Genomic DNA, 6916 nt, shown 5'->3' with positions numbered 1-6916 from the left:
GTCACAGGTGGAACACTGCCATTTTCTGTGCCTGTGTTCAGCTGAGAATGTTCCGTCACAATACCCCTCAAACATCTCTTTTGGTGGTGCTGGCTATTCTACTCATCAAGGCTCCTGGGGCGGGTGGAGACTGATTTCATCTGGTCCTGGACTCACCACCGCAGTGTGTGCCTTTGATGAATCAACTTCTGGGGCACCAGTAGTCCAGGGATGAATATTGGTTTCTAAACCATCAATCAGGCCCACACCTCTAGTACACCTGAAGGGATACGAACAGATTGGAAACAAGCAAATTATAAACCTCCTTGCCGCATTTTTGGTAACGTGGATGGAACGGCAGGCTTATATCCGCAAGGTCGTGGATCATTGGTTAGTTGCAAAACAGCGAAAATACAATTATTATCCAGCGCTAAACGGGATTTCCAGTAAAGGTTGTATGCACATATCTACTTTATTATTATTCAACAGACAGTTCTAGCACACTACAAAATACAACCCATCCTGTAAAGGAATGCAGAGGACAGGCAATTTTAAGAAACAAAAGGGATGCACTCTGGATACTGACAGAAGGGTAGTTGGTAAAGTAATTAATATCAATAGTTCAAGGCTACTTGGCTTCAACACAAAGGGAGCAATGGGTTATAAAATGTCACTAGGGGACTTCAGAGAAGGACCAGGGGACAGAACCACAATGTATATTTGCTTGTAGACGTTCTTGGTGCTCGACAGTGTAGAGTCAGTTTCAGGGCACTTTGCAGCTTCTGAGACAAGAGTTCAAGAAGGGAAGCAGCTTTGGGTATCAGTCGGCAGGCAGCGAGGCTGGAAAGACGGCTGCATGGTGGACTACAAGGCGGCTCAGAGTCAGGATCGCCTCAGTGCTGGTTGGTTGGTCTTAAGCACTGATCGAGGCTTCAAGGACAACGTTAGCAACTGCGGCATGACAACAGTCAGCGGTGTAGTCGATGGCAGCCCGAGAGGCTCGACTGGCTCAAAAATGTCCTTTTGGGCGGACGCTGGTTAATGCTTGTCGATGCACTCCTCCTAGTTTCTTCACTGGGCTTGAGCCGTCATTTAAGTCGGCTGGCCCAAAGCTGAGGAGAGTGTTGCAGGCACCGGCCTTGTCCTGGGTTGGGTTTGGTTCAGAGATTCTCTGGCACTCCCCACCTAGGAAGCTTGCTGCAGAGCCTAGCAGGGCACACTGTGTGCTGGCTGGGTACCGGTTCTGGAGCTTCTGAATGGTCTTCTGGATTCAGTATCTTCCTCTGTTCCCTGGGAGAAATTTACGGGAGGGATATTGTTTCCCTCTTTGGACATCCTGGCCTTCCTTCTCTGGCGGCAGCTGTAAGGCAGACTGTACATTCAGCCAGGGTCCAAATGTGTTCTTGTTATTTCTTACAAAGTCTTCAGATGATCTGCCCAAAAGAGGGGCTCGGCCCTCTTTTAAAGCCAAATGGGCCACAATCATTGGTGTAGTCAAAGCTTACTTTAATGAACCAATCATGGGTCCCCACCAACAATCTCCTGTATGCATGAGGTCATAACCAGAGTGCTATGCAGCAGAAAAGGTAAAAGGGTGAAAACATGTAATACTAAGACCCACCCACCTTCCTGTCTGTTGTGGATCAACAGGTCTCTCTGGTTAATTGAGCTCTCTGTGGTTCCTGATTAAAGCAGCAGGTCTCACTTGAAGCTATGGCGAGAACAGACTTTCTGTCTTCATCAAATCACATACTCCTAACCTCTGAATGGGGTCCCCCTGCTGGGGTTGCCTACTGAATACACATCCACCAGACATGACAGCTCACGGTCATTGATGCTTTAGGGCGGGAGCTAGCTTCAGGTTGATACAGTGCATATCAAACATGGTTGGGGGGTTTCCTGTCCTTTGTTAGTCATGCAACTGGGCCGCCCGTGGGCTTATTTGAATTAACTCTGATTAGTTACCACCACCAGCAGCTAACAAAGGAAAGGGCGGATCCATGGAGCCTTTGTTAATTAGGCTGGTGATGGCAGGAGGAAGGTTTTGCCCTCCCCTTCTGAGATGCCTTGATGTACTCTTGGGTGTCATATTCCAATTAAAAATGACAGGGGGTAAGGCACCTGTAGGCTGTGTCCACCCAGAGTAGACAGGTCTATGTGTATGTTGTGCGGTTAGCATAGGAAAATGTGTGTGGATTAGCAACACACATTTTCCGGAGGTTGATCTACCATCATTACATTTTTTATTTTAAATTTTAAAAAAGCCCAGGTGAGCGCACACCCACCAGGTGGATGGTTGAATTCCTCACAGTCCCCTTACTGGAAGCTGTGCTGGCCATGAGGAGGCCAAACATTCTTTCCTCCTCTTGGACCACTTTCTCTAAAAAGGGACCGAGCTCCTGGTGGCTGAGCTACAGCTTGCACTGAGGCCTCGCCTGCTCTCTTGCAGCAGCACCAGACATTATGCATGGATGGCAAATCCTTTGTCATGATGGAAATTGAGAGATTTACCTGGCTTTCAAAATGGCAGCAGTCACATTTATTGAACTGCTTGCTTCAGTAAGCATTTACTGCATGCAGTAGTTACTGCCCAGAACCTCATATATATTTCAGCCCCAGCGGCATTCATCTTGTATTGGGTGGCAGACACTGCGAGTTCAGAAGCAGTAATGAAACTACCCAAGAGCCGCATGGTAATCTTTTTACTGCTGATGCTTGTTATGAGGGTCCGAGCGCCATATCCCATACTGAAACCTGTACAAGAAATTAAACTGTATCTTGCTCAATGTATTTTCCGTTGGCCCAGGGCTTCCATGCATGTGAGTGATGGTGCGGTGATGGTAGGTGCCCGTGGTGGTGGGTGGTTCTACACCACGGATGACAGCCTTGGTGCGCTTGTCTTCCTGTTGCATTGTTACCGGGCAGCTGCCCGATGTTTTGTTGGTGCCACCCCTTCCTGTGTTACTGCACTGCTGGGCGGGATTGTTATGACCAGGGGTTTTGGTGCTCTTGCCACCCTGCCGGTTCATCGCCCCTGTCTCTTCGCTCCCAGAGGTGTTGCTCTGGATTTTTTTCGGCTGTGTGCTGTGCTGCCCCTGGTGTGGGCTGGGGTGTCTCAGCTTCCTTGGTAAAGGGCGGTTATGTGGTGCCTTCCTTCAGACGTTGCTGCAATATTCTCCATGGTGGGCTGCCCCTGGCCTTGCTCCTCTGCTCCTTGTGCCTTCTCTGTCCCTTGCTGGGGGCTGTCTCCTTTAGCCTCTGTGGCAGTGGGCAACTTCCTTGCATGCCTGGTTGGCCGGTCTTCTTGCTCGGCGGAAGTGGCAGCTGCTTGGGGTTCTGTGGTTTGCACCGTTCGCTCTGGATTACGGGTGGCTTGCTAGTGCTCCCCTGGCCCTCAGCCCGTCTCTATGGGTTCTGCACAGCAGGCTCTGTCTTGGATGGCTCTGCTGTCCCCCATGCGGATGGGTGCCTCCGTCGCTGTGCCTCCTTCGCTCTTTGGTGTGGGTATCAGTGCCCTGTGGTTTCAGACTGATGGGTGTTCATCTCTGGCCTACCTTTCTGGTTGGGTCCAGAAGCCCTTCGATGCCTGGGCTCTTGGTGTGGTCTGGGAGGGTCTGCCACTCTGGTCCAGCCTTCGACTCTGTGCTCTCTGCTCCTGTGGCCGGCCCTGTTTCGGCTGATTGAAGTGGGCTACCTTTGTGCTGGTTCCGTGGTCTGGGGTTTTCCTTCTTGGTCTCTCTGGTCCCAAGACCCCCATGTTGGGGCTGGCTCTTCCTGGAGCTCTTTGCACCTTCTGGAGGCTCGGTGGATGCTTCTCCCCGTGGTTCTGGTGGGGGTCTGGTTGGTGGGACTCTGGGTCGCGTACTGTTGTGGGGCACTCCTCCCTTCCTCTGGGTGGGTTTCTGAATCCCCATGGAGGTTTCGGCTTTCCGTTCCTGGTCTTACCATGGGTTGCCCTCTGACAATTTGGTTTGCGCATTCGTGGCTCCACTGGTGGGGTGCCTTATTTTGTGTGGTTTTTATTCCCCTGTCTGGGCAACTGGCTGGTCGGGTCAGATCTGCGGGTGCTGGCGTTTATGCTTTTACGTTTGGTTTTCCTGATGCTTCTGGTGTGGGGGTTTCCGTGTGGGTCTCCCTTGGAGCTCTTCCGGGGACTGGTGTTACTTTGGGCCCAGTTCACAGTCCAGTGGCCTGGTCCTCCTGCCCCTGGTATAAGCTGGTGATGGTGGGTCCCGGCTGTGGTTCCCTCTTCTGGGTCTCATTGCTTCCCGTTTTCTTGTTTTCCGGGGGTCCATCTCGTTCTGTGTACCTAGATGTCCTGTCTCCTGGTTCGCTGGTTTCCTGCTTCTTGGGTGTTGTGTACCCTGTTGTTTTCAGTGAGTGCTTGGAGGGCCAGGCCATGGGTCCTGGCCTGTTGTCTCTTCTGCTTGGCTTCTGTGCTCTGTCTAGGCCTCTATCCCTCGCAGCTCGGACCTCTCTGGTGGCTTAAGGGTGGGCATCTGCTCCCTCTGGATGCCGCTGTTCTCGGTGGGTTGGCTGCCGTCTGGGCGACACTCCTCTGGGGTGGTCAAGATGGAAGCAGGAGACAATAAAGAAAAACAGTTTTGAAAAAAAAGGAGATACAACAAAAAGAGACTATAGGCTATTTTAACGACCCAAAGGTTCTGCCTATATCCCACATACATATTTTAAACTGAGGAACCAATGTGTCACTTCTTTCTTTAAATCTCCCTTCTTACTCTCATGTACTTACTCAGTCCATGAACCAAATAGGTACTGAGTATTTACATAAATTATTTTACAATGTATAGATTAAAAGATCCATTTTTATTAGTAAATATTAGCACAACAATATCTCAAAAACACAATCTTCATAAAACCCAATGTGGTTAAAAGCCTTCACAATCTGGTAAAAAATAGTCATAAAACAATACATATTTGTAAACAGTGCATGTGGCTATATAACTTTGTGTGGTTTATCTCATCACAGTGGTCTTTCTGCCACTGTGGGTAGATTAACACTAAAGTGCAAAGTGCAAAGGGAAAAATAGTAATAATAATAAAAAGTGTAGTGCAAATTCTGCATTGGAACTTAGCAATTTTAAGGACCTTCTTGCGTCCAGGTACCCTTAAATCTTGTCAGTAGAATACAATACTTAGCTCCTTTCTAACTGAAAGGTATCACCCAATTAGTATCTTTAGTAACACAACACTGTTATTAGGTCACAGTGCTCAACACCCAACATGTTTCATTCTTCTAGGGCTATTTTGCTCTAATTGAGAGAACTTCTTCAGGGGACTAACGTTATCCCACTACGTACACAAAAACAACAATAACAACACTACTTGAATCATGAATGGGAATATATCCCTCAGGACAATTCAACATCAAAGTGTATGGCTCCTTAAATCCAGTCTTGGAATGTATCTCTTAAGACACTTCTCTTTATACCTGAAAGTCGAAGAGGGGGTAGTACAGCTAAGAAGGGAGGGAGAAAAGAAAAAAGAAAAAAGAAGAAAAAATGTAGCAATTACCATTTTGTGTAAATTATCAGCTACAAAAAAGTTTCAAAGGCACAATATTCTGCCTTCTACGCACTTACCGTACAATTATTGTCTTTTAATCCTGCGCATGGAATCTACAGGTGTCCTATTACTGGACTTCTCCCTGTGAAAACACCATACAAACTTGGATATAAAAACCTTGTGGACAGTCTATCTACATCTTTTCATATCTTCCTCTATGTAGAAGGAACAGTTATTTGACTTCTATTGAAAAGATTTGTTCTTTTTTTTTATAAATTGTTTATTTATTTAATTTAATACAGAATATGAGCTGCATATAACCCATTTTGCTCTTTCACCATTGCTTCTCAGCTATGTAATCAACTCACTAAGATGTGCATAAATGTGTTATCAAGAACATATAATTCATTTTAAACCAGTTACCTTGTGCTTGTGCAATGTTTGATCTAAGGCTTCCCCGTATGCCTTAATCCGTTTGTTTTTTTATTCCGTTTGGCAACGGACCTTGTCATCCCTATCTAGGGCTCTCGTCAGTGCTCACTGTCTGTTCCCGGCAACACTGAAACAACAACGAACGTAATATGTTTAAAAACGCAATTGCCGCGGTTCACGTGTTCGCTTTCTGAACGGTCCGATTCCTTTTCCAATCAACCACTACCCATACTCGGGCTTGAATTTAATCCCCCATTCACTCACCGGGTATATAATAGCAGGGATCGCACCTTCCTGTCCTGCAGACCTCCTCTCATCGGTTTTTCGTGGCTTGGATTGCTTGTCGCTCTGCACACGTAACGTTACCTTTCTGCGGCTTCAAATTTGAATCATGTGACCATGCGCCACTCGAGCAGAACCAAAAAGGACCCTGTGGTGCCACTTCAGACCCACGTTAGTGGGAGAGAACTGATGCCGGGAAGTATGAGAGATGACAGCACACACAGAAGTGTGCTGCTGAGACGGTAAGTGGGTAGGGGGAGGCGGGTAGGGGAATACGGGGCACAGTGATCTATTTGATCACTGTGCCAAGCCATAATGGGAGTCAGCAATTTGAAATTCGACATTGTAGGCGTTGCAGTGATAACACAGATCTCTAGCGTTCTCCTTGTTGGTGGTGGTCTATGTGGTCCCATATTGGTCTTGGTTTTTTCTGGCGGACTTCTTGTTTCCTTTAGCCCCATGGGTTGTGGTGGTGGTCCTACGTGGTGTCACTCCATTTTTGGTTAAGGCCTGTCTTCTCAATGGTTCTTGGGTTGGCTGGGTTGCCTGTCCCGGTTCTGGTCCGCGTTGGTGACTTCTTGGGCCGCCGTTCGGGGGGTGTCTCTGCATGGCTTTTGCTGGGTTGCTGCTTAGGCCGATCTGCGTGTTCTCAGTTTCTGCGGGCTTGCCTTGCCATCCCCTGGGTTGCATCTTTTGG

The 6916-nt window shown here is 48.0% G+C and overlaps 1 long non-coding RNA gene across 1 annotated transcript; it reads right to left on the bottom strand.

The window, feature by feature from the left end:
• Positions 1–417: 417 nt before the first annotated feature.
• Positions 418–6324, bottom strand: LOC138527618 (uncharacterized). The gene is made up of 5 exons (XR_011283959.1): positions 6202–6324; positions 5929–6064; positions 5583–5647; positions 5432–5458; positions 418–4537 (listed from the first exon to the last, which is right to left on the bottom strand). It is a non-coding gene; the product is annotated as an uncharacterized lncRNA (long non-coding RNA).
• Positions 6325–6916: the final 592 nt, after the last annotated feature.

This window comes from Ambystoma mexicanum, chromosome 14, assembly GCF_040938575.1.
Source record: "Ambystoma mexicanum isolate Mex_15411 chromosome 14, UKY_AmexF1_1, whole genome shotgun sequence".
NCBI classification, from domain to species: Eukaryota; Metazoa; Chordata; class Amphibia; order Caudata; family Ambystomatidae; genus Ambystoma; species Ambystoma mexicanum.
The sequence above is the reverse complement of the archived record's forward strand: the minus strand, read 5'-3'. Positions and strand labels throughout refer to the sequence as shown.